The sequence below is a fragment of the Emys orbicularis genome, chromosome 20, assembly GCF_028017835.1.
Source record: "Emys orbicularis isolate rEmyOrb1 chromosome 20, rEmyOrb1.hap1, whole genome shotgun sequence".
NCBI classification, from domain to species: Eukaryota; Metazoa; Chordata; order Testudines; family Emydidae; genus Emys; species Emys orbicularis.
In genome coordinates, this window is record NC_088702.1 from 11,017,237 (window position 1) to 11,024,081 (window position 6,845).

Genomic DNA, 6,845 nt, shown 5'->3' on the forward strand with positions numbered 1-6,845 from the left:
TGCCCCAATAACAAGGAGACTGGGGATCCCACAGCAGCCACAAGTGATCATTTGGGCAAGCAATCCTCTCATTTGGGCAAGCAATCCTGCACCTAGGCAGGGTGGGTGTGTCCATGCAAACGAGATCAGTTCCTGAAGTCTTTTTCCACAGCTCACCACTAGATGTCAGGGGAGAGCTCATTCAGACTCTGCTTACATTTACCAAAACTGCAGAGTAGATATTAGGAAAACTTTAAGGATAATTAAGTGCTGGCACAGGTACTAAGGGAGGTTGTGGAATTCCCATCATTTTTTATGAACAAGTTAGACATCTGTCTGATGATCTAGGTATACATGGGATGCCTCAGAATGGAGGCATGGACTAGATTAATGGTTCTCAACCACGGGTACATGTACTCCTGGGGGTATGCAGAGGTCTTCCAGGGGGTACATCAACTCATCTAGGTATTTGCCTACTTTTACAACAGGCTACATAAAAAGCACTAGCGAAGTCAATACAGACTAAAATTTCATACAGACGATGACTTGTTTATACTGCTCTGTATATTCTAAACTGAAATTTAAGTACAATATTTACATTACAGTTGATTTATTTTATAAATATTTGGTAAAAATGAGAAAGTCAACCATTTTTCAGTAGTAGTGTGCTGTGACACTTTTGTATTTCTATGTCTGATTTTGTAAGCAAGTAGTTTTTAAGTGGGATGAAACTTGGGATATGCAAACAGATCAGACTTCCAAAAGGGGTACAGTAGTCTGGAAAGGTTGAGAGTCACTTGACTAGATGACCTCTCCAGGTCCCTTCCAGCCCTACATTTCTGTGATTCTATGTGCTAAGCCTATTTGTACCTGTTTTATTTATTGGACTCTTAAAGAGATAGACATTCCAATTCTACGTACCAGCTCTATGACTGTATTAAATACACATTACAGACAGGTACCAAATCCTCGAACACAATGTTTCAACATCAATGTAGCCAGAGAGTATGCAGATTAGCAGTTCAGCATGCATGTCATTATGTATTATGACCTTATTGACTTCATAGAGAAGGCCATGTTGTACTGTCAGTTCTTTCTTTGTTCTGTACTCCTGAGACACTACTTCCTTCCTGTCTGGCAATCCTGATATGACTGTTCTGAGTATCTGAAGAGCAGTGTCAGTTTGGGAAGAGCTGCAGAATCTGTTTATCTGTTAGACAAGGGAATGCCTGGTTAAACTCCTCTCCCTTGCCTCATCTTGGCGTATGCTGAGAGTCTCATAATCCAGGCTCTGGACAGTCAATCTCTGTAGTGACAGCAAATATGCAGGGATACTGCTCAAACTTGGTTCATGTCAACACAATGGCTAGGCATTCTGTCTCCCTGCAAGCATAATTTTGCACTGTCCTCGAGCCAAATGCTAGAGGCTGACCAACCAGTAATGCTGCTTTCAATCCCCATTTCCTCTCATCATATGTTATGGTTTGATTTTGTATGTAACCATTTGTTTCTAATGCCTCTACTTGCTGTTAATTGAATCTCTGTGTTGAACAGGAGCTGGATGCACCAGGAAGATGCTTGGCAGGCTCTGGGGATGGGAGCGTGCCTTTCGCTAACCTGTAGAGACACAGCAGGGCCTGTGTATCGCTAACCCTTAGAGACACAGCAGGGCAGTGCTTGTGTTGCCCATGGCTGGTGGAGGTGGGGAGCTGACCCATGGGAGGCACAGACCAGGATACCCCAGGAAACATCACTAACTTTTGGATCTGTTTGAAATAAAAATGGAACTGATATGGGACTCGATATTAATAAAGAATTGAAGGAGGGTAATCGAATCAATGCCAATCAATATGGCTTTCTGGAAAACAGATCTTGTCAAGTTGATATCTTTTGTTGCTGAGATTACAAGGTTGGCTAATAAAGGTAACTTGATGCAATAGAGTTCTGTAAGGCATTTGACTTGGTACCACATGACATTTTGATTAAGAAACCCAGAACGATACAAAATCACCATGGCACACATGAAATGGATTATAAATGGGGAATCATCACTGAGATGCAGTGTTTCTAGTGGGTCCCACAGGGCTTGGTTCTTGGCCCTATTCTATTTAACATTTTCATCAATGACCTGGAAGAAAACAGAAATTCATCATGGATAAAGTTTGCAGATGACACAAAGATGGCGGGAGTGGTAAATAAGGAGGAGGACAGGTCACTGATACAAAGTGATCTGGGTCACTTGTTATGTTGGGTGCAAGCAAACAGTATGCATTTTAATATGGCCAACTGTAAAGTCATACATCTAGGAACAAAGAATGTAGGCCATACTTATGGGATGGGGACTCTAGTCTGGGAAGCAGTGCCTCTGAAAAAAACCGTAGATGCTGTGGCAGATAATTAAGCTCAATACTAGCTCCCAATGCGATGCTGTAGCCAAAAGGCTAATGCGATCCTTGAATGTATAAACAGGGGAATATCAAGTAGGAATAGGGAGTGCAACCACTGCTGGAATCCTGTGTCCAGTTCCGGGGTCCACAGTTCAAGAAGGATGTTGATAAATTTGAGATGGCTCAGAGAAGAGCCACAAGAATGATTAAAGAATTGGAAAACAGGCCTTACAACAAAAGACTCAAGGAGAAAAATCTGTTCACTTTAACAAAAAAGTTTAAGGGGTGACTTGGTCACAGTCTGTAAGAACTTACATGGGAAACAAAAATTTGATAATAGAGGGCTATTTAATCTACCAGATAAAGGTGTAACAAGTTTCAGTGGCTGGAAGTTGAAGGTAGATAAATTCAGACAAGAAATAAGGCGCAGATTTTTAACAGTGAGGGTAATTGGTTAATGGGTTACCTAGGGAGGTGGTGGAATCTCCTTCCTTAGAGGTTTTTAAGGTCAGGTTTGACAAAGTCCTGGCTGGGATGATTTAGTTGGGGATTGGTCCTGCTTTGAGTAGGGGGTTGGACTAGATGACCTCCTGAGGTCCCTTCCAATCCTGATATTCTATGATTCTATGAATTAACCCTTGGAACAACTTACCAAGGGTTGTGGATTCTCCACCACTGGCCATTTTAAAATGAAGATTGGATGTTTTTCTAAAAGATCTGCTGTAGTCACCACATTGGGTGCTGAGTACGTTTGAAAATCTGATTCTTCTTTAGGAGCCTCCATGAGACCTGAGTGCTTTTGAAAAGCTGGCTGGAATTATGGGTGCACAGCTCTGGCCACAGCCGTGGGGAGAGGGGGTGCACAGCCCTGGCTCTGCCCCCCCCCCTCTGACAGCCCAAGCCATTGTCACGGAGGTCCAGGAAAGTCATGGAATCTGTGGCTTCTGTGACCTGCCTGACTAAATCATATCCGTACCCATCAGCCTCCAGGACATTTCTGTTCCATCTCAAGTGTAAAGAACTCAGACCAGCTGACTGGATGGTGCATTGCCAGACAGAATCCAGCAGAAGGGAGAGGTGACTAAGGGCTAGTTTACACACAAACCTGTGCTGAAATAACTAAGTCAGTTTCAATTCACAACTTTTGTTATTGCCCTCAGCATGCTTAGAATACTAGATCTCTGCATTCAGATAACCACCATAATCAATCCTCATGCTTCAGCCAATCGCCTGCAGGGATCAGGAAGGAATATCTTCCCTGATACACAATTGGCCAGATGTATTCTGATTTTGTTGTTGGTTTTTTCCCTGCTTTGGACCAGTCCTACACCATATGTACACAGCTATCTGTCCCAGGAGCCCCATCAAAGGACCTTATCACGTGCAGACAATGCAGATCCTTTAAGCAGGCCTTTGACATCATGTCCTCCTCCTCATTGTGCAGAGGAGCCACCATAGTTCTGTGCTGTTGAGGATCCAGCACCTGCAGAGCAGGAGGAGGATTTGGACTATGCTGTCAAAGCTTTTTAAAACTTTGCAGCTCACCTTCAAAGGAAACAGTCTTCTCCAAATATCTTAAAGCTGTCTTGTTCAAACAGACTACTTACTCAAAAGCATATCCACTCAATGTGCAGCAGCAGTCAAAAAAGCTAAAAGAATTTTGGGAATCATTAGGAAAGGGATAGATAATAAGACAGAAAATATTATATTGCCTGTATATAAATCCATGGTACGCCCACATCTTGAATACTGCGTGCAGATCTGGTTGCCCCATCTCAAAAAAGATATATTGGAATTGGAAAAGGTACAGAAAAGGGTAGTAAAAATGATTTGGGGTATGGAACGGCTGCCATATGAGGAGAGAGAAATAAGACTGGGACTTTTCAGCTTGTAAAAGAGACGACTAAAGGGGGATAGGAGAGAGGTCTATAAAATCATGACTGGTGTGGAGAAAGTAAATACAGAAGTGTTATTTTCTCCTTCTCATAACACAAAAACTAAGGGTCACCAAATGAAATTAATAAGCAGCAGGTTTAAAATGAACAAAAGGAAGTATTGCACACAACACATAGTCAACCTGTGGAACTCTTTGCCAGAGGATGTTGTGAAGGCCAAGACTATAATAGGGTTCAAAAAGAACTAGATAAGTTCATGGAGGATAGGTCCATCAATGGCTACTAGCCAGGATGGGCAGGGATGCAAAACCATGCTCAGAAGCATCCGTAGCCCCTGTTTGCCAGAAGCTGGGCATGGACGACAGGGGATCGATCATGATCATGATGGATCATCATGTTCTATTCATTCTCTCTGAAGCACCTGGCATTGGCCACTGTTGGAAGACAGGATACTGTGCTAGATGGACCATTGGTCTGACTCAGTATGGCCATTCTTATGTTCTTATTTATACAATATGTATTTGTCTTAATTGAACAAATGAACGTAGTCATCCCAGATCTCACTTTAAGTAAAGTCTATCATCCTTTCTCCTAGCAAGAAGGCAGAGAGATTTAAAAATCCTGAAAATTTCCTAGTAGTGTTCAATGGGCATGCATTGTAAGAAGACCCTGCTATAACTTACATGAGATTTAGGGTTATAATTTATCTTAATGGAAATTTAGAACTGAAAATATTAAATGTTCCCTTTTATCCTTTATGCAGTAATAATAGTATAACAATAACAACACAATAACCAGATTTAACAGCATTTTTGTCGATGGATCAAGCACTCAGAAGCTAGGGGACTCCAGAAATTAAAGGAACACAATCAATTTGAGATCTAGGTAGTTAAAAGAAAAAAAAATAAAAATAATTTAAGGTATTACTGCACACCTTCATTTAAAGACCCCTGCCATGTTCTGTGGTTTTGCAATCACACTTTCGTGTGTGTGTATATATGTATGTGTACATGTGTACATACACAAAATACACATACACACACATCCCCAGTTGCTGAATAAGGAAACCCAACAGGGTAAAGTGAGTAATTACCTATACAAAGGAAAATGAAATTTGACCACTCACAAAGTGCTATAAAGTGCGCAAAGTAAGCAAACAAAAGAAAAAAAGGAGGAAGGCGATCTAATTTATTGTAGATAAGCCTGACCGAATTCAGGGCATGTCACAGTGGAATTGGAGCTTAAAGGATGCAGTACAGCTCAATAAGGGGAGTCGATGCAAAAGAACAGACCTGCACCGGTAGCCCCTGCAGGAGTATAGCAGGAGTCCTTCACTGGCCAGAGCAGATCTCAATATGGAGCCGCAGGCTGCAGCCAGAGAGACAGTGGAGCACCTACCCACAAGTGAGGGGGAAGAACATCCCGACCCCTTTCAGTTGAGTAAGCATTGCAAGTCAATAGCCAGGGCCCCATTAGGCCCCTGGAGAGGCTAGGTGTGTGGTAGGAAGTAACCCAGGGGGCAGGCTTGGTGATACCATTGCGTAGGCAGCACACGTGAAATGGCATCCCCAGGGTTGGAACCCGGTGGAGCGAGAGGGCCCAGGTTCCCCTACCGCAAGCCCACAGATTCGAGCCCTAGATGCTACTGCCAACCCACAGATTTGAGTCACGAGGGGGCATGGTGAGTTAGTGCTCCGACCAGCAGGGTCAGATAACTATTTAATGACCATAGACCTTGAGATTCAAGAAGTTAAGTCTTGATAACCATTAAGACAAATTGTCAATGTCACATGTCAAAATATATAAAGTAACTATCCTTAAAACAAACTCTTAAGTTCTCTACCAGTATTTTTCTTATTTTGCCTTTCTGTAATTTCATTTATTATAGACGGAAATATTTTTCGTTGATTTGTGTGTGTAGGGTGAAATTGATGGCTACCAACTCTTACCAGTAAAAACAAATCTAATCCTTCCAAGCCTAATTTTAGATCTAGTAATATTAGATGCAAAATGCCCCGGCAGAAGTGGGATTTCTTTGAGTGTATACCTTTAAGGTTGTTAATGTTGGCAATGTTGACTTAGCCATGTTGCACATGCGGTACATTTTATAACAAACATGACAGAGGTATATGTTCAGTTTTTCAGTTTGCAACATGCTGGACTTATTGTTCTGCAATAATTGACAATGGGAACAGTGGAGTTCTCAATCTATTTTGAAAATGATGTCATTTAGGAGTTTAAATACAGATTTAGAAACCTAACTTCGAGCTTCTGTTGCGGATAATCCTGATCTTACTTTCATGTAATGCTCTTAATTTCCACTGTACAGTTGAGGCAAAGTGATCAATATACTATTGAAAAGATAAACTGTCAGTTAAATGAAATGTCCAAATACTTATGCTTGTCCACCTTTACCATGTGTCTTTTCTACTAGTTTGCTTTACCTTTTTTTCTATTGAATAAGCAGTGTTGGTGATGTTAGTATTCAATGATATATATGCTTTAGAAACCCATTAGGTTGCAGTTTGTCAAAGTCATTTTTCCAATCACTTTGAATTGTTCCTATTTAATTGCCACTCCTATA